The sequence below is a fragment of the Macrotis lagotis genome, chromosome X, assembly GCF_037893015.1.
Source record: "Macrotis lagotis isolate mMagLag1 chromosome X, bilby.v1.9.chrom.fasta, whole genome shotgun sequence".
NCBI lineage: Eukaryota > Metazoa > Chordata > Mammalia > Peramelemorphia > Peramelidae > Macrotis > Macrotis lagotis.
Genome location: NC_133666.1, coordinates 115269973 through 115294347, shown reverse-complemented (window position 1 = coordinate 115294347; position 24375 = coordinate 115269973). Strand labels below are relative to the sequence as shown.

Sequence of the window (24375 nt, the reverse complement as noted above, 5' to 3'; positions counted from 1 at the left end):
CCACCCTCCCTTCCCACCCCCTTCTCCTCAGTGCCAAACAATCAAGTTAATAATGAATATACACATTTGTGTTAAACATGTTTACAGAATAGTCATTTTTGGTATGAAGAATTAGGATTTAGGGAAAGAAGCATATAAGAGATATTTTTAAAAAATTGAATTCTGAAGGGTTTTCCTTGTTTTGTTTTTCTTCCTTTGGATGGGGATAGCATTGTCCATAGCTGATCTAATAGGGTTGTCCTAGCTCTTTATTGAAAGGAGCTGCATCCATTAAGGTTGATCAACTCACAATGTTGTTAATATATAGATCTCTTGGTTCTACTCCCTTTGCTCAACATCAGATCCTGTAATTCATTCCATGCTTCTCTAGAGTCCAACCATTTATGGTTTCTTATAGAACAATAGTATTATATAATATTCATATGCCATAACTTGTTTAGCCATTCCCCAATTGATGCGCATCCCTCTCACTTTTCAAATCTTTGCCACTACAAAAAGAGGTGCTATGAATATTTTGGAACATGTGGGACTTTTCCCATTTTTTATGATTTCTTCTGGATATAGGCCTAGAATTGAAATTGCTGGTCAAAGGGTAAGAACAGTTTTATTGCTCTTTGGGCATAGTTCTATATTACTCTCCAGAATAATTGGATCACAACACAACTCTACTAACAATGTATTAATGACTCAACCTCCCACAACCTCTCCAACACTGTCACCTTAGCCAAATTGATGAAGTGGTAGCTCATAGTTATTTTAATTTGCATTTTGCTAATCAGTAATGATTTGGAGCATTTTTTCATACAATTATATATAGCTTTAATTTCTTTATTTGAAAACTGGCTATTCATATCCTCTGACCACTTATCAATTGTAACCATATAAATTTGTTGAATTCTCTATATACTTTAGAAATGAGACCTTTATCAGAAACTCCTGGTTGTGAAGATTGTTTCCTAGCTTTTTGCTTTCCTTCTAATTTTGGCAGCATTGGTTTTATTATTGCAAACCCTTTTTAATTTAATAAAGTCAAAATCATTCATTTTGCAATTTATAATGTACTTTATTTCTTGCCTGGTCATAAATTTGTCCCATTTACATAGATCTGGTAGATGAAGTATTTCTGTTGGTCTATTAATTTATCTATGGTGTTGCACTTTATGTCTAAATCCTGCCATTTTGACCTTATTTTGGTATAGGGTGTGAGATGTGAATCTTGCTTAGTTTTTGCCATACTATTTTCCAGTTTTCCCAACAATTTTTTGTCAAATAGTGAGTTCATATTCCAGAAGCTAATGTCTTTGGGATTGTCAAACAATAGATTACTGTAGTGATTTACTGCTGTTTCTTTTGAACCTATCCTAATCCACTGATCCATTACTCTATTGCTTTTTAAAGATTTTATTGGAGTTTTGAGTTTTACAATTTTTCTCTCAATCTTACTTCCCTCTCCCCCGCCCCCACCATGGAAAGCAATCTGTCAGTCTTTATTTTTATTTATTAATTTTTTATTTTTTAGATTTTTTTGCAAGGCAAACGGGGTTAAGTGGCTTGCCCAAGGCCACACAGCTAGGTAATTAATAAGTGTCTGAGACCAGATTTGAACCCAGGTACGCCTGACTCCAAGGCCGGTGCTTTATCCACTACGCCACCTAGCCGCCCCTGTCAGTCTTTATTTTGTTTCCATGTTGTACATTGATCCAAATTGAGTGTTATGAGAGAGAAATCACATCCTTAAGGGAGAAACAAAAAGTATAAGAGATAATAAGATCGGACAATAAGATATCTGTTTTTTTCCTAAATTAAAGAGAGTAGTCCTTGAAATTTGTTCAAACTCCATGGCTCTTTAACTGGATACAGATGGTATTCTCTATTTCAGACAGCCCAAAATTGTTCCTGTTTGTTGCACTGATGGAACAAGCAAATCCATCAAGGTTGAATATCACTCCCATGTTGCTGATAGGGTGTACAGTGTTTTTCTGGTTCTGCTCATCTCACTCAGTATCAGTTCATGCAAATCCCTGCAGGCTTCCCTGAAATCTCATCGTTCCTGGTTTCTAATAGAACAACAGTGGTCCATGACATACATATACCACAATTTGCTCTGAAGGAAATTTACTTGATTTCCAATTCTTTGCCACCACAAACAGGGTTGCTATGAATATTTTTGTATAAGTGATGTTTTTACCCTTTTTCCTCATCCCTTCAGGGTATAGACCTAGTAGTGGTATTGCTGGATCAAAGGGTTTGCTCATTTTTGTTGCCCTTTGGGTGTAGTTCCAAATTTCTCTCCAGAAAGTTTGGATGAGTTCACAGCTCCACCAACAGTGTAATAGTGTCCCAGATTTCCCACAACCCTTCCAACAATGATCATTATCCTTTCTGGTCATATTGGTCAGTCTGAAAGGTGTGAGTGAGGTAGTACCTCAGAGAGGCTTTGCTTTGCATTTCTCTAATAATTAATGATTTAGAGGAATTTTTCATATGGCTCTGGATTGCTTTGATCTCATCTGTAAATTGCTTTTGCATATCCTTTGATCATTTGTCAATTGGGAAATGGCTTTTTTTTTAAAATTTGACTCAGTTCTCTGTATATTTTAGAAATGAGTCCTTTGTCAGAATCATTAGTTGTAAAGATTATTTCCCAGTTTACTACATTTCTTTTGATCTTGGTTACAGTGGTTTTATCTGTGCAAAAGCCTTTTAATTTAATGTAATCAAAATCATCTAGATTGCTTTTGGTGATGTTCTCCATCTCTTCCTTAGTCATAAACTGCTCCCCTTTTCATAGATCTGACAGGTAAACTAGTCCTTGATCTTCTAATTTGCTTATAGTATTGTTTTTTTATGTCTAAATCCTGTAACCATTTGTATCTTATTTTGTTAAAGGGTGTTAGGTATTTGGTCTAATCTAAGTTACTTCCATACTAACTTCCAATTTTCCCAGCAGTTTTTATCAAAGAGAGTTTTTATCCCAATAGCTGGACTCTTTGCATTAATCAAACAGCAGATTACTATAATCGCCTCCTGCTTTTGCACCTAGTCTGTTCCACTGGTCCACCACTCTATTTCTTAGCCAATACCAAACAGTTTTGATAACTGATGCTTTATAATATAATTTTAGATCAGGTAGGGCTAAGCCCCTTTCTTTTGCACTTTTTTCATTAATTTCCTGGAAATTCTTGACTTTTTATTTCTCCATATGACTTTACTTACAATTTTTTATAATTCATTAAAGTAATTTTTTGGAATTTTGATTGGTAAGGGCACTAAACAGGTAGTTTAGTTTTGGTAGAATTGTCATTTTTATTATATTAGCTCTACCTATCCATGAGCAGTTGATATTTGCCCAGTTATTTAAATCTGATTTAATTTGTGTGAGAATTGTTTTATAATTGTTTTCAAAAAGTTTCTGAGCCTGTCATGGCAAATAGCCAGGTATTTTATATTGTCTGAGATTACTTTGAATGGGATTTCTCTTTCTAGCTCTTCCTGCTGTATCTTGCTAGTTGAGGACTTATGAGGGTTTATTTTATAACCTGCAACTTTGCTAAAATTGCTAATTGTTTCCAGTAATTTTTTGGATGATTTCTTGGGATTCTCTAGGTGGGCCATCATGTTATCTGCAAAGAGTGAGAGTTTTGTCTCTTCCTTCCCAATTCTAATTCCTTCAATTTCTTTTTCTTCTCTAATTGCCGAAGCTAACATTTCTAATATGATATTGAATAGTAGTGGTGATAGTGGGCATCCTTGTTTCAGCCCGATCTTATTGGGAATGCCTCTAGCCTCTCCCCATTGAATATAATGCTTGTTGATGGTTTCAGATAGATACTGCTAATTGTTGTAAGGAACAGTCCATTTATTCCTACACTCTCTAGTGTTTTTTAGTACAAATGGATGCTGTATTTTGTCAAAAGCTTTTTCAGCATCTATTTATATGATTATACAATTTCTGATAGGTTTGTTTTTGATATAATTGATTATACTAACAGTTTCCTAATATTGAACCAGCCCTGCATTACTGGGATAAATCCTACTTGATCATAATGTATTATCCCAGTGATAACTTGTAATCATTTGCTAAGATTTTATTTAAGATTTTTGCATCTATATTCATTAGGGAGATAGTTCTATAATTTTCTTTCTCTGTTTTAACTCTTCCTGGTTTAGGTATCAGCACCATATTGGTTTCATAGAAAGAGTTAGGCAGAGTTCCATCTTCTCCTATTTTTCCAAAGAGTTTATATAGAATTGGAACCAATTGTTCCTTAAATGTTTGGTACAATTCACTTGTGAATTCATATGGTTCTGGAGATTTTTTCTTAGGGAGTTCAATGATGGCTTGTTGAACTTCTTTGTCTGAATTACTGTATTTCTTAACCAGTACCAGATAGTTTTGATGAAATGGCGAGAGAGAGAGAGAGAGAGAGAGAGAGAGAGAGAGAGAGAGAGAGTGAGAGAGAGAGAGAGAGAGAGAGAAAGAATGAAAGAAAGAAAGAGAAAGGAAGGAAGGAAGAAAGAAAGAGGAAGAAAGGACCGTAGGAAATAAAGGAGTTATATCTAAGTACAAGTATGACTCATAGAACTTCCTAGAAAGATGAATGATGAAATTAAAAAATTGGTTTCATTAAACACTAATTAGAATAAGAAGCATCATTTCAAATAACTGATACCTCACATATTTTTCAAAATGAGCATAAGCAAATAGACTCTATCATGAAGAAAATTGCATCTTATATGTCAACCTCAATTCCAGAGGACAAAGAAGTAGAGATATTCTTTAAAAAAGTTTGGAAATATAATTGATGATATAAAAAGAAGATATTAAATATTATTTTTAAAAATATAAGGACATATATGACTGGAAAAGAAGGCTCACAGATCACATATCAAGAATCATGAATAACCTAATTTTTCCACAAAATATTTAAGTATTAGAGAAAGGTCTCCACTCTAGGATTTATGGAGAGTTTCAAATAATATCACAGAGAATGGTAAGGTATGCATAACCATCTGAACAAATGGAGAAAAATTTGAACACTAATAAGTGATTGCTATCTTGAAATAGTGAAATAAAGAAAATTTGTTATTTAAATTAATTTTGTGGTAAATTCATACATCTCAAAACATAGGGCTAGTTTATTTGACAAAAGATTCAGCAGCTTGATCAAGAAAGAAATTCATGAATTAAGAGAGGAAAAAATTCTCAAATTCTGCAAAACCAATCAATTCTTTCTTAACAATTTCCCTTTTTTATTTCCAGTTTCAAGATTTTTTACATTTTTACAAAAGATAGAAGTAAAATGGTAGTTAAGTAATTTTTTTATTTCTATAATTTTAAAAAACTTTATATTGTCTCATCTCAGTACAAAACTACCGAGACAATATAAAAGACAATATAAAGTTGTTTTCTTTGTCATCTTCATTTTCCAAACAAGTTTGCAAAACAAAACACTTTTTTGTTGATTCTAACAGTTTTCATCATTCTAAACTAGTTCTGAATTTAGGTTTCCTGAACTGTTCTTAAAGTTTTGACTACTTAAAGGTGGAGTCAAGATGACAGAAGGAAACAGGAACAGTGAGTACTCCTCTACAAACTTCTCCATGCAGATCTAGAAAAAAAAAATGCACTGGACCGAATTTTGACAGGGAAATTCAGAAAAAAAGTCATAGTGAGACCATAGTTCTGCCCATCTCTGCAGTGAAAGAAATGTCTGCAGAAACTGAATTTGTGGTCTTGCTAGGAACATTCAATATATCCAGGGAGAGATTTGTACTGTTATCCTTATTTTACAAAATGAATACATTGATGCTTAAAATAGTAAATGACTGTCTCTGGTCACACATGTAATATATTTAAGAGGATGAATTGGAACCCAATTCTCCTGACTTCAAATCCATTATCCACTACAAAAAACTTACTCAAGTATTAAAAGATATGGTTTTTGCTGTGTTCATAATAAATTTAGGTTTGCCAAAATTATTATTGCCAGTGTTTTCTCTCTGGAGCCACTGACAGAATTACAAAGATGTGGTATACTCACATTACTTTCTAAAACGTGATACAGATGATTAACTTCCTTCATTCCAAGATTTGGATTTGATTGATTCATCTTATGCATGCCCCCAAAGCTTTAAAAATAATTTTAAAAATTAAGCTGTAAGAAGTCAATATTCAAAATGTCCTCTAGATCTATGTTTGAAGAGTAATCTTCAGTCCTCCCATTTTCCCTCATAATTACATTCTCTGCTTCTTTCAAAGTAAAACTAAAATAGGTTTTTTACTAAAATTAAAAAAATTTAAAAATCAAACATAAAATGTTCATTTCAGTATTCATTATAATTTGCATTCTTGTTCTGGGTATAGAATACATGCCCTTTGTCTTACCTTTGCAAAACTACAACTGATATAGTGTCACACATTCTCTCCATATCAATTATTACAGAGCATTCCTATTTCTGAGCACTGAAAACTTCATTTTTAAAAATTTATGTGTGTATGTGTGTATTTATGTGTATAAAAACCAGAGGATCATTTTTTTCCCATTTGTTTATGAAGCTCAGAAGAGGAAAATAATGCTAATACCTGAAATTAATCATTATGGGGAGTGGGTGTCTATGACAGCCTACTGCAGTGGCTCGTTTTCTGATATTGATGAGTTTGACAGCTATACATACCTATAAAAATACTGTTTAATTGGCATCTCAATTCTAAAAATATGATTTTTCATTCTTTTTGTACCATAAAGCATTTTGAACTAAGATAAAAATTGTCAAAATCATTCTGTAGAGTAACAAAAGGCATAATTACTCCATTCTGAGGAAATACTCCATTCACTCCACACCTTCCTCACTCATCCCCATCAAAAAGGTACCAAGATAGAAATGAATTAGCCTTACAAAGAGTAAAGAGAAAATTCCAGGAATACTTAAAGATGATTCCATTTTCCTATGAAGTCACTGCAACAAGTACCCTTTAGATTATCTCTATTCCCTGATCTTTAAGATTTTTCAATTCAGTGATTATGTTTGCCATTTTAGGAGACCTCCTACTACTCTTTGGAATAGTCCTATTTCCTTGACCCCTAGAGGTGTTGGAAGGAAAATGCCTCTTTTCATATTTCCTTGTGTCTAGGCCTATTTCCTACAGTCTAGGTTCTATCACTACTCACACAGTAAACATAGGTACGACTTGCATATTAGTTATGTCACCAAGAAAGCAGAGAGGAAACAAAAGGTCATTAAAGATGATTTGAACAAATAAGAAAAAGGGGAAACAAAAAGGAATAGGAGCCCCAGCCAAAAATATATCAGATGATCTTCAAAAATGAAACTGTAAAATATGGAGGCTGTTTTCTATACCATGCTCAATGATTTTACTTTACATTTAAAAAGAAATTTTTCTTTTCTTTTTTATTCAAATATTCATATAAAATTTACTGAAAGTTACTTTTGTCATATGATTTCTGTTTTAGTGGATATTCCATTCAAGAATTTTTTAGACCACTTAGTAGTACTGCTTTTCCCTATTTTATCTATAGAAAATGGGTAAAGTTATATATAAGAATGGATGGCCAAAGACTGTTTACATGTTTGTCCATTTTGTTTCTTTACTCCGTCTTCTTTCTTCCTTTTCTATGTACTATTGCCACTTCATCAGTTCAGAAAGAGTATCTGATCTCCCACCACCACTGATGTAAATATATGAAAGTAGAAGTCTTTAAAATACAATAGGATAGGGAGGATAGATGGTGGGTAGGACAAAGGAGATTTATTCCATCCAGTCTTCTTCAAAGCAAAACAGGAAATGAAATCATTCAGGGAAATGGGTGTTATCTACATTGCAAACAGTCTAAAAATTTTCCCATAAATCTTAACTAGCCAAGGAAAATGGTGATTCATGTTTTGAATGCTTCTCTTACAAACAGTGCATTGATGAGCTCTGTCATATTTGATGCTACAGCACTTTGGACACTTGTATACCACTTGCTCTATCTTCTTTATCTATAAACTTTCAGTAAATTTTTTGGTGGCATTTCCTTTAGGCATAGCATTTGAAATTGTCAGCATAGTCCAGAAAGGGGAAGACAGAGTAAAGAAAGCAAGTATATTGAATACAGTCCCATAAAAATACTATAAATATAGTTTTTGATGGAATTGATATAATAAAGAGAACCACAAAACTCTTCATAGAGGACCCTAGGAGCAAGGTAAGAAGAGCAAATGCAATGCCAACAGATAATGCAGATAAACCAGATGGTTCTGAGGGAACAACTGTCACTTCCCTCAGTGGAAATATTGCTTTCCTCTTAGTGTTTGTGAATCAGTGGACTACAGTATATTCATGCTTTCATACAGACTCTGGTGTAGCATATTGAAACAGTTAATTGGGCTCCCAGGCAAGAGCCACAAAATTACCTTTTAAAAAAGTAATTGTGGGCAGTTAAGTGGATCAGTGGATAGAGCACCAATTCTGGAGTCAGGAAGATCTGAGTTCAAACCCAGCTCAAATACTTAATACTTAACTGTGTGACCTTGGGCAAGTTACTTTAACCACATTGCTCTGCAAAAACACAACAAAACATAATTGAATTCCAAGAGAGAAGAGATACTAGTAAAAGAGGTCATCTCAAGCCATTAAACATGGCAAGTCTCTGATCTAGAAAAAAATTCTTGATTAAATTATTAGACAGATGAGTTTGTGAACAGGAAGACAACAGTATAGTAATCACAAGGAACCAGAATGACCTCACTAATAAAGTGGTGACAAATGATTCTTCATTTCCTTTTTAATATGATATAATATAATGTAATATAATTAATATACTATAATATAAAATATAATAAATATAATATTTAATACCACCAGACTGGTAAATGAAGAGGATTTACTAGACAAATGGTCTTATCTTGGTTTCCCCAATTTCTAACACATAATTAGTGCTTAATAAATGTGTGTTGAAACAAATTACACTAAAGTGAATTGAATAATCACATGAATAAAATAAAAATGCAAGCTATATGATACTAAAGTTAGATTAATAACTGTCTGAACAAATATTCCCAAAGAGTTTTGATTAATGGTACAGATGTCAACACAAATATAGAAAAGTTGACTTGGACCTGTCCTGTTTAAACCCCTTTATCAAAGGATTTGTTAAAGACCTAGGAAGTATATATATATATATATATACGTATATATATATATATATATATATATACGCACATATATATACATACATACATATACATATGTATGTATGTATATATATGTACGTATATATATATATACGTATATATATATATATATGTATATATGAAATTTGTGGATGACACAAAGCCAGGAGGAATCGCTAATAGGCTAGATAATAGATTCAAGTTTCAAAAAGTTGTTAATAGGTCAGGATAAAAGTCCAAATCCAACAAGCTGTTACTTTATGAGAATATTAATAAATTATATGGTTATAGTGCTCTGATGTTTGCAAAGAGATTTCAACAAAACAATTCTGAGGAAGTGCAAGAACCCTTATTTTTATAGATCAGGGAACTGAGGCTATGAAAAATTAACTGATTTGCCCATAATCATACAACTTGTAAATGATTCGAGACATGGGTCTTATGACTACATCTAACTCTCTATCTACTCAAACAATTGCATAAGATTATGTAAGACCTTACTGAACCAAAATTCATATGATGATTTCAAAGTTTTCAATTGACCACACTCAACTCAGAGAGTCAACATAATTATAGAACTGTAAAAAAGGCTCATGTTAAGTTGCTTTAATGGAGAGTATGCTTAGAATTATGTTGGCAAATCAAAGAAATTCAAAATGAAGAGGGATATGGAAACTTCAAAACACAGTGTAAAAAATTTAAAGGACTGTCAACAGAACTTGTACTGCTTTACAGAAGAAGGCAAAAATGTAGGAAGGAACTTCATCAATGTTGAGCTGGTGATAGGACAAATTTTTGGTAGGACTAGGCTGGGAGTTTGTCTCAGTTGTGCCACTCTCTTTAGATCCATTTCTTGAATTTGTGAGACAAGAATGTAAAAGGTTAGTCTGACAGGTAGTTTGTAGCTCTGATCCAGCTCCATGTCCAACTACAGATAGTTAGTCCTATCAATGCCAACATATGCAGGACTTAAAAGGGTCACCTTGAAGTATATTATGCAAAAGAAATCAAATAAACAATTTAGAAACAGTGACCCACCCACCCATAAATGACTAAGGGGATAAGGCCAGAAAAGGAACTGTGGACATCTATGTTTAACTCCATTTTGGAATACATTTCTTTCCTTCAAAATATTGATCTTCTGGGTTTCACAAACTTGTTCAAAACCCAAAAGTCAGGAGGAGTCAAGAAGCCTGTAGTGACCAAGGGACAGGTTGCCCCAGGAAGGAAAAGATCTCTCTTGAGACCTAGGAGTTTTTAGCCACCTCTCTTTGCAGTCTGCCTAGGGGTAAAGATGAAGGTTGGAGAGAAGAGAACACTTTCAGATAGAGAAGGTTGGGGAAAGGCGATAAAGCCTCAGCATCTGATGGAGGCTCACATTTTCATGGTGACATCTTCTCCTTCCTGAGGACATTTTGTTATCCTTAAAGTTTTATCTTCCCTGGTTTTTCAAACTTTCCTGCCTAGCAGTGATGGGGAGGAATAGAGGGGACTTATTAAAGCTATTTTCAAGAATTTGAGGTGCTGTCATGAGGAAGAAGAATAAAATTTGCTCTGCCTGGTCTCAAAGAGTAAAACTAGGAACAATGAGGAGAAGTTGCAACAATTTAGTTTTTCTATCAACTGAAAAAATTTCTTAATGAGAGCTGCCTTAAAGTGGAATGAATTCCCTCAGAGATTATACGTTCCCTTTCCCTGGAGGTCTTCAAGTAGAATTTGGGTGACTACTTTTGTAGTATGATTATAATGGAGATTCTTTTGGGCTATGAATTGAGCTAGAGGTCGCTGAAGTCCCTTCTATCGCTAAAACTTTGTAATTCTGAGAATCTGTGGGTTAAGCATGGAGTCAATTTTTCCTGGAAAGGATTAAGGAGCTAAGGACCTTCTCCAACACACACACACACACACACACACACACACACACACACACACACACACACACACAAACACACAAAATATCTAGGCATGTATTCTATGAGCAGATTGTGACCAAAAAAAAATTTGAACTACAGCTTTTAAAAAACCATGTCATGGTAAAAACAGGTTAAAGAAAGCAGGCATAATTAGGTGGGAGAACAGAATATTTAATGAGAAAGTGAAAATTTCTATTAATAAGCTCAAAATATGCTTTATAGAAAAGGAAGTAATGGTATTCTATGTAGCTTGAGATAACAGGACTAGGATGAATGGGTAATAGTCATAGAAAAATGGATTTTGACTCACTGGAAGCAGAACTTTATGATTATTACAATTGTCAAAAATGCAACAAGCTACCTTACCAAAATAATGAGTTCCTTTTTGGGATATGGATGGGATTCATGCATTACAAAGACATCAGACTAGTTGACTTCCAAGCTGCTTTCTAAGTTTCTATGATTCTCTGAGTCTAACATTATTGAATGTTGAGTTCTAAAACAAACACAGAAGTACATGACCTCAAGGACCTCACATTCTTATCTTTTGTAAAATGAATAATCACTCCTTATATTGCTTGTTTCATAATTCACAATTTTATTAGAATTAAACAAATTTGACTTGTATGTATGATTATAAGTGGAAAGTTGATGCAACTTTTTTTTGGCATTGCTAAACACTGTGGCAATATTCCTTTTAATTGTAGTGGATTTGTGTGTCTGTGTGTGTGCAAGTGCATGTTTGAGCAATTCAAATACCTGGCCTCTGTATGCACTTGATTCTTCCCAGTCAGAGTTTGAGGTTCAACTCTGCCTCACTGCCTACCTTTTACCACATGTCCCTGGTGCACATGCATGTGTATGAGATTGAGGTAGAACAGACAAGTCAGTCTTTGGATTTTTTTTTTTTTGCTTCTTGGCAAAAACATCTACACTTAAAAATGCACTGAGTGATTTAATAAAGTTATGTATTTTTTGGTCAGAGAGATAGGAGAAGGATTGCGGGGGAAAAGTAGAGATGCTTTTCAAAATCAGAAAAGGTTTCAATCAATATGACTGAAATAACATGCACCAGTAAAAGAAACTTACATCAAAAGTACTTGTGGTATTTAAGCCATATATAAGACATCCTAATTCACGTGTTCAACATGTTCAGTACCTAAGTCATCCCTAAACTAGTTCTTCTGATTGTAACTCCATATCCTTCCTATTGTCTTCTCTTCACTCCTATGACCACCAACCTTTCACCTATACTATTGAAGGCACTTCCTATTTAGTCTCCTTGCTTTGATCTTCTTCCATCTATCTTCTAGCTAGAGCTGGCATTAATATCTTCCTGAAGGACAAGCCTGACTGTGTTCCCGATTTGCTCAAGAAACTTTGATATCTCCCTATTGTCCAAAGGAAAAACTGTTTTGCGTCTATAGCTTATTTTACCCTTTCCATTTTCACTTCTCACTACGCAATCCATTTCAGATGAGCTGGCCTACCTGCTGTTTCATGTACAGAAATTTTGTTCAGTTGTTTCAGTTGTGTTGGATTGCGTGTGACCTCATTTGGGATTTTCTTGGCAAAGATACCAGAATGATTTGCCATTTCCTTCTTCAGCTCATTTTACAGATGAGGAAACTGAGGAAAACATGGTTAAGTGACTTGCCCAAGGTCATACAGTTCATGTCTGAGGCTGGATTTGAATTCAGGTCTGACTCCAGGTTCAGTACTTTATACACTCATCTAGCAGTGAATACTTTCCTTCTTTTACTTTGTGTCTTAGCATAGACTATGTATTTGTCCTACCTAGAATGCTTTTCCTCTGCATCTTCCATATTTTAAAATCTCTCTTGAGACCTTCTAAATGGAATCTCTCTTCTTTCATCCAGTTCCTAGTACTCTCTCTACATCCTAAAATTACTTTGCATTTACTTTTCACATATATTTTGGTTATCTTTATAATCCCTCATTAGAATTTGACTTCCTTGAGGAAAAAGACTTACTCCTTCTGTCCTTTCAAGTTCCTTGTAACTGACACAGTGCCATCAACCAGGCCCTTAATTCATGTTTAACAAATTGAATTGAATCATTTGAACAAATCAATCCCACAAATCTTTATTAATAAGTTTCTAATATGTATAATATTTTGTGATTCAAGTTGGAAATACCTAAATACCATGTAAATTGGTTTGATTTTATACAAGTCACTCAGCCTCCCTGAGGCTCAGTTTCCTTACTGAGTATGGACTAGAGGACCTGTAAATTTCCTTTCAATTCTAAATCTGTGACTCTGCTAGGGACTGTGATTTGATGTAGGGAGAATTTACAGTATGGGAATTCCCTCCACCAACATCAATTTCTACTAATCTAGAATTTCGGAGGTAAATCTTTGGGCATTGTCTGAGGCACCTAGAAGTTGTGATTTACCCAAGGTCACTTATTGTAGCTAGTAAATTATCAGAGGTCTTGGAGATACAAAAACAAAAAGGTCAAGCCAAAACTATCCCTATTCTCAAGGAGAATCCTCAGTTGAGGATTATTGAGGATATAATATATAAAGAGATAAATACCAGATATTCTGAGAAGGAAGAGAGCAAACAGTAACCTCTCTGCCTCTCTGTTCCTGTCTGTCTCTCTCTGTCTCTGTTATTATGCATTTGTGCTCTGAAAATAGAATCTCTGATGCTATGTAGAGATCTTGTTTTATTTTGTTGCAACAATGCTAACTTAATATTTGAATCCAATATAGAAGAGAAAAGGGCAATCCTTACATCCAACAGTGATACTATTGTAGGGTTCTTACAGTGTAGCCAAATCTATAAGATCTGTCAGGTTCCAAATACAATAGAATAAGCAATAGATGAACCCTTATGAAGAGAATATGCCAGTTTTTAATCATCCTTTTAATCACCATTCACATCTGCCAGCTTTCTCTTCCTGAAAATGCTGCCACTTTTAGCATGACCCCAAGAGACAAGTATGCAAGATGTGTGGTGCTATGCCTTTCCAATCTTGTCCCTTCTGGCTTTCAATTTAATGATGGTACTGCCCAATTTGACTGAGATCAGCTGGGTGGTTCCCTCACCCCTATTCATTCAATATCACAACACCACAGGGGTACTGGAGTCCTGAAGGGTTTTCTAGCAGTCCCTGAAATCAAAACAATGCTTTGAAGAAACATCTGAAAAGGACACACATTATTAGAAAAAGGATGGATTCACAGGAAGCAAGCAGACTCTCACAAAGCTATCAAGGGAAAGACAGTATAACAGAGTGGGGGGAGGGAGAGAGAGAGAGAAAGGAGGGAGAGAGAGAGAGAGAGAGAGAGAGAGAGAGAGAGAGAGAGAGAACGAGAGAGAGCTCTAATTCAAATGAAGCATAAAGTCTTATCAACTGATTTGATTTTATCACTTAAAATAACAATTCTAATTGCAAGAGAACTACGTAGGATTAAATATTGAGGAAAATTTACAATTTAAGTAGCTTCAAAGAGTGCTTCTACTGAAGCTTGATTTAGTATAAATCCTGCCTGAGTACCCTGAAATTCTGAATTTAAATGATCAATCTCTATTGATTTTTTCACTTTTTTCTGCCAACATTTGGTTATTTTCCTAGTCACATGGTCTTGCCATTTGAGCCAAAGTCAATAAAGAATTTATTCATTCATTAGGTTCTAGAGAGTCAGAATGTTATCCTGAAAAATTAATTAAAAAATTTTCTGAGGTAAATGTCAGACATATTATGTGGGATTTTAATGTCCATGAAAAACTAACTTTGATAAAATCATGGAAATAAAGTTGTGCCCACAGAGAGATTGTTTCTTTATGCCATTTTGTTAACATGGAAGACAAGTTGGCTTGATTAGATTTTTTAAACAATTATTTTTAGTCCTCCTATTTTTGGTTTACTATGCCAGTGAAACATAAGTTCTGTCAGATCCTACCCAGTTGGAAAGGCTTTAAGTATGAACCTGGTAATACTCTATGATTGCTGATCAAGAACTGACTCTCTAAGTACAGAGACAACCAGGGAATTGTTCAACAGCACGTATTTCCTATTTTGACTATTTTGAATAATGAAACAGGTCTTGGTCCCCAAAGTTCCTTTCCATTTCTGAAAATGAATCACTTTATTATGATGGAATTGAAATGTACAAAAAAGAATGATACAAAATATGGCTTGGAAGCAATAAACAGATTGGGAATGGAACTTTAAAGACAAATCAGAAAATCATACTCATTGACACTACAACATGAATATTGTCTTCATCTAAATAGTTGGAATTCACTGTGCATTGTGAATGTTGAAAAATAATATATACTCACAAGGGAAAAAAGTGACACTTAGAAAGCATTTCATTCCAGAGTCAGTTGCTATATGCAATTAGATCATTGAAGGGTTAAAGCAAAATTCAAAATTAATGGAAAATTAGAAGTAAAGAGAAAGATGAGAAGACTCTGCATAATATTACAGCAACTTTTTCCAATATCCTTGATTAAGTAACTGACTCCAAAAAAAGGGTTGGGGGAATGGAAGAAGAGGACTGTGAATAAAAGTAAGGATATTTGTTCTGTGACTATTCATTAGAGATATTTTAATTGATGTAAAACAGTCATCACAAAGAAGAGACTGAGTTATGAACTTTCTTTATCCAGCAAACACTCACTCTCTAGGTATTCCAGAGGACATAAACATAAGTTTATTATGGAAAAAGAGGAAAGATACTGAATAAGCGTATGAAAATCTCAACACTTTTAATGATCCTAAGCTGCTTGCTTCCACCAATGCCCCTCTTTTTAATATTATTCTCCTGGTAATTGTAGTAAGGTAAAGAACACATGACCTCAGAACAAAATTTGTGAGTGACCCAAAGGACAACACAAAGATACATGGAGGGGATAAGTAGACTGCATAATGTTAGCAACAATGACCAATCAAGATACCATCAAGGACTCTTATGGCAAAGGAAAGAAATAACAATCATATGCCTAGACTTAAGAAAAAGAAATAGGCTGTAGTCTTCTCTGACCAGGGTCCAGCCAAGGCTGCTTGGCTGTTCTTTAATCTCTGACACTCTCTCTCTCTCTCTCTCTCTCTCACTAGCCCTTGCTATGTGTAGTATCCTTTTAAATAAAGTTTTGACCCATGCTTTACTGAGTCTGAATAAGGATTCCTCATAGGCAGAACCGAATCTAAGTAGCCAACAGCTACATTTTGGTGACCAACAAAGGGATTCTCTCTGCCTAGACTGGGAAATTGGATCCAGCTCCATAGCAGTGAAACTGGAAGGTCTCCTCAGCTGAACTCTCCTTTCTATGATTAAGCTTGTCCCTCCCCCAGCTTCTCCTCCAGGTGACACCACAAATTTTTAAGAACCACTGGAAGACTTGAAGTACCTGTTTAGGAAGACATCCTGAGGAAACTTGGAGATAAGTGTCTGTGGATACTTTGCACTCCGTATAACTGGGCATATTCTTATCCTTATCCTCACTGTCATTAAACCAAACACATTATGTTATTACTATTATCTTTTGTCTTTTTGTTCCTATTTCTCCTGGCTTAAGGTTAAGTCAAATTCTTCATAACTGGAACTCCATACCAAGGAAATACTGCAAATCTTGGATGCAAGATCAACATTACACCATGAGCTCCCCTTTCTCTAGATTTTCTTGGGGCTCCCGGTTCCTCTCCTTTCTGAGTCCCTTGATTGTTCTACTTATAATAATTGTTCTTCTACTTCTTTTTGGCCCTTTCGTACTTATTGTCTTCTCTAGGATTCAATCAACAGGTTTACAACTAATGATCTCAGCCAAACATCAGTCTCTGTCTGATCTTGATTGTCTACATCCCTTGGATGCCACTTCAATCAAGTTTAATCTGTAGAATATTCCTTCTCCAAATGGGCCCCTAATAGGCTAGGCTAGGTTAGGTTAGGTTAGGTAGGGAGACTGCTACACCCCTCCTCAGCTTTGAAGAAGTTACAGAACACAGACCTTCATCCCAATTCCCCAGAAGAATCTGGGTCCTTAATAATTCGAGAGAGGGGATATGATGCAGAGAAAACTGGGCATGGGAGTGATGAGATCAGTTGGAGACCAGCTTTGCAAATCTTTTGTTCAACTTGGTAAATCTTTTGTTCACATTGTAAAGGGAATCTTCCTTTATCATCTAATTAACACACCTGAGGGCCTGACCTTCAACCTGGTTTGTATTGTATTCTCACAGGTCCTGTGGAAGACCACCCAAAAGAGACCCCTCCCCAAGAGGCACAATTTTCAATGAGGGACTTGAGTCATGCTCAGGTCACCACCCCCTCTGATGGATTCTGGGGGAGCAGAGGGGTGGTGACCTCTTTGACCTTGCAATCTCCTGTGGAATCCTGGCCAGCTGGCCTGGCCAAAATTTAATCAGCAATCTTCCTGGTCTTCTCTTAAAATTCTTTCTAGGGTGACAAGGTGGCAGTGGATAGAGCATGGCTCTGGAGTCAGGAGGACCTGAGTTCAAATCCGACCTCAGATGCTTAATGATTACCTAGCTGTGTGACCTTGGGCAAGTCACTTAACCCCATTTGTCTTGTCAAAAAAAGCCTCTTTCTAACTTTTATTTTTTCTTTCTTTTTATTTTTGTATAAATGATGTTTTATTATACATTACTAAAATATTCTTGTTTAAGAGTAAACATAATGCCCACCCCAATATAGACCCTCATGAGCAATAAAGAGAAAAAAATTAAAATTAAAATAAAAATAATAATAAGGGCAGTCAGGTGGCACAGTGGACAGAGCACTGACCCTGGAGCCAGGAGCACCCAAGCCAAAATCCGACCCCAGACACCCAACAATCCCCAGTCGTGTGACCCTAGGCAAGTTACCCAAACCCTATTGCCCCTCAAAAACCAAAAAACACCAAACCAAAATAATAATAATAATAATAGGGGTGACCAGTTGGTGCAGTGGACAGAGCATCGGCCCTGGAGCCAGGGGCATCTGGGTCCAAATCTGGCCTCAAGACACCCAACAATCACCCAGCTGTGCAGTCCTGGGCAAGGCACCCAACCCCATTTGCCCTGCAACCCCCCCCCAATAAAATAATAATAAATGTGAAACAAAAAAAAAAAGAAAAAGAAATATTCAGCCTGAATGGAAAAGTTGTATTGCCACAATTAAGATGAATACTTTCTAAAGTAAGATCTTTTCAAAGCTTAAATATTAGAAGATTAAAAGAAACTTCCTTAAGGTTAAATGCATCCTTTAGTAGGATTTTGGTAAGATGTGGGCAAGAATCATACAGGATTGTGTTGAATGTACTATGATCAGAACCCATGCAACTAGTGCCCACACTAGTAAGAACACAGATAAAGACAAGTATGAAAATATAGCAGAATAACATGGGTTAATTTAATTTATAGCAATTATAACTACTAGGGATGCAGGGAATTATAGGAGATGTGATTGGAAACAAATTGTGTAAACTTTTTACACTATTAAAGTTCTGTCTGTACTGAAATTCAGTCTGATGTTGGCCCTGCTGTCATTGATGGTTCAAGCTTACATAGGCAGACAATCATCTTTAGACCACCCTGACCAGAAGCAAACTCTCCAATACAAGATCCCTGACCTCTCCCAAAAGGCAAACTCTCCAGTGCATGACTTGGACAACTTCCAAAACTCTCTGAGTGGGCAACATGTAGAAGGAGAAATATCTGTATGTTTAAAATATTATGTGTGCCTATCTGAGGGCTCCCCCAGGTGCATAGACACTAATTAGATGTAAATTGATCTATTGTTCAATGTAATTCCTTTGTTAAATGTAAATTTTCCCAAATAAGCAACCTTAGCTCAACTCCTCCCCTCAATTCCCCTGCAGCTTCCAGCTTCCAGCTTCCAGTCTTTACCTGACCTCAATCACTTGGAGAGGGATTTCCCCCTTTGCCAAAATTCTGCCCAGGAAGTGACTAAGTCTATGAAGTCTGGCCTAAACTCCCCTCATGGCACAGACTTGCTTGAGTCTAAGCCCAGTTGGGTCTTCTGGCTGCCTTCCTTTCTCTCTTTTGCCTCAGGTACCTCACTTAGGCTTACACTTGCAAGCTTTTAGTTCACTCCTGTCCTCAAGTAGCTTATACTGTCTGTCCAAGAGAAAAATTTTAAATATGTAAACTTGGCAGGTTTGTATAATAAATCCTGAGCTGTTTTAACTCGAGAGCTAAATGTGAATTCATTCAATTTCACCAACTCTTAATCTTAAATGTTGACACAAATCACTCCAGCAACACTATCACTTACTTTTTGAAATTCAGAACAACTTGATATTAACACATTTTAATTCTTTATTAATACATGTTACTCATTAAAGAAAATACCAAAGAAGTTGCATTTTGTAGAAGACAGAGTTATCTTTGAAGACTGTCTGTGTGATCCTGTGATCACTTAACCTCAGTGTTTAAGGCAACTTTCTAGTATTACAAGTTGAACAGAAGTTGGCAAACATGCATTGAAGGGAGTTTCCTCATATGGAGGATCATTATAATGATAAGGTTCATTCTCTATCCCTTATCCTAAAGGATTTAATATATGAATCATCCTTTAAAAACCTATAATTATTCAAAATATGAAAAAAGAATAAATAGGAAAGGATTCAGACATAATAGACTGAAAAATTCAAATTTACTAACAAAACCATGTTACATACAATCTTTCCCTCTAGTGTAAGTCTACCAGTAACCTTATAATCAAATGCAAAAAGGCAGAAATAATAAATGCATGCTTCTCAGATCATGATGCATTAAAATTACATATAATACGGAGCCATGGAAAGATAACCCCCACATTAATTGAAATAACTTAATTTTAAATAATAAGTAGATCCAACAGAAAATAATAGAAATAATCAATAATTATATCCAAAAAACTTATAACAATGAAGCATCCTACCAAAATTTATGAGATACAGCCAAGGCAGTTTTGAGGGGAAACTTTCTATCTCTAAATGCTCATATGAATAAAATAGGAGATCAATGAAATGTATATGCAACTAACAAAGCTAGAAAAAGAACAAAGTAAAGATCCCCAATTAAATATCAAATTAGAAATTCTGAAACTCAAGGGAGAGCTTAATAAAATTGAATGCAAGAAAACCACTGTCTAATAAATATAACTAAAAGTTGGTTTTATGAAAAAGTCAATAAAATAGATAAACTTTTGGTTAATCTGATTAAACCAAAGAAGGACGATAACCAAATTCCCAATATCAAAAATGAAAAGGGTAAACTAACCATCAATGAGGATAAAATTAAAGAGATGATTTGTTTGGTACTTTGCTGAACTGTATGCCAATAAATTTGATAACCTGAGTGAAATGGATAAATATTTACAGATTACCAGAACAGGAAATAAAATACTGAAACAACTCTATTGCAGAAAAAAAGAAATTGAAGAAATCATCAATAAACTCCCTAAGAAAAGATCTCCAGGTCCAGATAGTTTTACAAGTAAATTCTACCAAACATTTAAGGGACAATTAATTACTATTCTACATAAATTATTTTAAAAAATAGAAGATGGAGTTCTGCCAAATTCCTTTTTATTGAACCAATATGGTGCTGATACCTAAACCTGGAAGAAACAAAATAGACAAAGAAAATTATAAACCAATCTCCCTAATGATACAAAAATCTTAAATAAAATTTCAGTATTGAGATTACAGCAAGTTATTACTAGGATAATTTTCCATGATCAGGGAGGATTTCTACTAGGTAGGCAGGGATACTTTAATATTAGGAAAACACTCAACATAATTGAACATATCAATAGCAAAACCAACAGTAATCATATGATTAGTTCAATAGATGCTGAAAAAACTTTTGATAAAACACATCTATTCCTATTAAAAACACCAGAAAGTAGGAATAAATCGAGTTTTCCTTAAAATAATAAGCAGTATCTATCTAAAATCATGAACAAATATTAGATGTAATAGGGATAAACTAGGAACATTTCTAGTAAGATCAGAAGTGAAACAAGGATGCCCATTATCAACACAACTATTCAATATAGTATTAGAAATGTTAGCTTTAGCAAAAAGAAATTGGAAGAATCAGAATTGGAATGCTTTCACTCTTTGGAGATGATAACTACTTGAAAGAATTAACAAATTCATCAAAGAAACAGGATATAAAATAAACCCACATAAATCATCAGCATTTTTGTATAAGAGCAAGAGATAGAAAAGAGAAATTCTATTTAAAGGATCAATAGACAACATTAAATGCTTGGGAATCAACTTCCCAAGACAAATCTAGAAACTGTATTAATAAAATTTTAAAGCATTTCTCACCCAAATAGTCAGATCTAAATAACTGGAAAAATGTCAATTGCTTGCTCATGGTTATATCAAGGTAATATGAAAAAAAATGACAATTCTACACAAATTAAGTTACTTATTCAGGGCCATACCAGTTAAGCAACCAAAATCTTTTTACCTAGCTAGGAAAAAATAGTAACAAAATTTCATCTGGATCAACAAAAGATTAAAATATCAAAGGAACTGATGGAAAAAATATAAAGGAAGGTGGCCTAGCTCTACCACATCCAATATTATACTAGATTTGGAATGAAAGGATCTAGGTTCATATATTACCATTTGCTAGTGTTTATGACTTTGTATAAGTTACTTCAACTCTCTTGCCTCTAGTTTCTTACACTATACAATTTAAGGGTTTGGATGGGATGTCCCAAAGAACCTTTTCAACTTAAAACATATGATTTGATGATTCTTAAGTTCAAATATGAAACAAAAAGTCATTGACCTCAAACAGTTTTATATTTTATTAAGGAGAAACAATACATATACATTTTTTTTTGACTTTTGCAAGGCTATGGGGTTAAGTAATTTGCTCAAGGTTACCCAGCTAGGTAATTATTATCTGATGCTGAATTTGAACTCAGGTCTGCCTGACAACATTGTGCCATCTAGCTGCTTCCAACATATATACTTTTAAGTATAGGTGTCCTTCATTTAGGCTTTAGCAACATTTAAGCTTATGAGAAATACAGACAGACAATGAAAGATTAAGGTCAGACTCTTTCGGGTATACATGAAGCATTCCATACCTTGGAAATGGTCTAAGCTCAAATGCATGTGAAAAAGGCCAACAAAGACAATGAACCTGCTGACTTCACTAATATAATTGTTACTCTTTTACTTAAAGAATCCAAATGGAATCTGGGAAATAGAACTGTATAGTCATCATAAATAAGGATGAAATCCCTCACTGAACCCATTGTGAAATAGGGAAAGCTCTATCTCTCTTAAGAGGTGACAAATCCTAGGGCTGAGGCCTTTGCCAACTTAGGCTATATGCAACTCTTCATGAATTTGTGTTTTATCCTTGTTCATCAGTTATATTAATCTTCTCTGTAGCATACCAATTTTAGTATTGTGTTGCCAAAGCAACAACAATAATCTGCAAATGTGAAAGAGGACAATAGAATTCCAACTGGTGTATTGTAATGAATTTATAAAGCAATGAAAAGACTCCATATAGTAGAACCCAGCTAAGAGACTAAGTTGGAGGGAGCTTAGAAAATCAACCAGTAGAGATTCCATGTCCTGTAAAAAACCATCAGTGCAGATTCTGAGGGACCTCTCTTGCCAGTTCTGGTAGTAGCTGTGCCTGGTAGCTGAGAACTGGAGAAGGAGCTGAGAGAACTCCCAGTCTCAGCTCATTAGAGGATCACTTGTCCAACAGAGATGGCCATTATCTGAAAGGAACCAGAACAACTCAAATATTACTGATGATACTCCCCACAGCAATCTTGTTGAGGACTATCTGAAAACAGAAATGCTAATGAGTTCTAGAGTTGTGATTCACATTGGCTATATATATATATATATATATGTATATATATATATATATATATATATATATTCTCTATATTTATGCTCCACTGCCATTGTAATGTAAGTAGTACTTGTCCACTCTTCCCCCTATGGAATCTATGAGTATTTATGGAAGAATATGTTCATTGAGGGGGGGAAGGGGAAGGAGAGTGGAGAGAAGATACTTTGTTAACTACTCTTCTTATACTATATGATTTTATTAAGAGCTAAATGAGTCTATTGTCTTATTGTTAATGACAACACTTTTGGGGGAATGAGTCAAGAAGGGATATGATATATAAGTAACTATATATACATACAGTATATGTATTGTCTGTATGAGTATATAGACACATATAGACATACACACTCACACACACACAAACACACAAAGAAAATAAATAATTTGAGGGTGAGGAGAGAGGGTTGACAAGAGAGGGAGATCAATAAAAGAAACTTCTCTTAGGAGTTGTCACCATAGCTAAACCTGGAACTAACCTAGGGATTTTAGAATATAAAAGATGAGAAAGGAGTGTATTTTAAGTATGAGTAACAATCTTTGTAAAGGCACCGATGTAGGTGAATCAGTTTTTCTAGAATATACCTTGGAAAGGTAATCTAGAAGCACATAGTGAAAAGATTTTTAAATTCCTTTAATAAATAGCTAAAAGTAGGATAAGATGATGTACATATCATTAATCACTATTTTTTTTTATTAAGAACTCTCAATGTACAGGTACTGTGCTACTGTTGGAATATCATTGCTACCAGTTTTGAAGTCCTTTTGCATTTTGAAATAAATAATAATGTCAATTTATATGCTACTTCACAATGTTCCAGTCTATTCACAAGTTCTTGATGTCAATGAAGACATGTGGAATAGTTTATTTTCAAATGGAAAAATAAGATATCTAGTTTTTCCATAGGATCACTTTGACATACCTGACTATTCTAGGAATTATCATTTTTTAATGAAAAACTTTCAATTATATAAGAAAGTCTACATCCCAGTGGTAGAGCAATGAGTGGAATGTGTAAAGAGACTAATTTAGGATGATGTCACAAAAAATTTTCTAACAATTAGAACTGTCCCAAGTTGAAATGGGTCAATAGTAGAGGTAGCAGATTTTCCTTCCTTAGATGTTCTCAAAGCAGAGATGGGAGGATCATTTGTCAGATATGTTGTAAAGGAAATTGTTTGGGGTTGGGATTAGATTCTATGACTCTGTTAAAAAAATGTGGTTCTGTGTGGCATGACTGAGTTTTCTTTGTCTTTCAGTTCTCATAAACACTTCCCTTCCCAGTACTTCACAGATTGCAGAGATGGATGTGTGAACTGTGTCTTTAGTTATATATTGCATATTTCTTGACTTGCCTAAGAAGGATGGTATCTTGTGCATTTCAACCACTTTTAAATA

At 34.7% G+C, this 24375-nt stretch overlaps 1 non-coding gene and 1 pseudogene across 1 annotated transcript; both read right to left on the bottom strand.

Moving 5' to 3' along the window:
* Positions 1-7531: 7531 nt before the first annotated feature.
* Positions 7532-10563, bottom strand: LOC141498807 (palmitoyltransferase ZDHHC3-like; annotated as a pseudogene).
* Positions 10564-22429: 11866 nt separating this feature from the next.
* Positions 22430-22533, bottom strand: LOC141503761 (U6 spliceosomal RNA). The gene has a single exon (XR_012473078.1). It is a non-coding gene; the product is annotated as a U6 spliceosomal RNA (small nuclear RNA).
* Positions 22534-24375: the final 1842 nt, after the last annotated feature.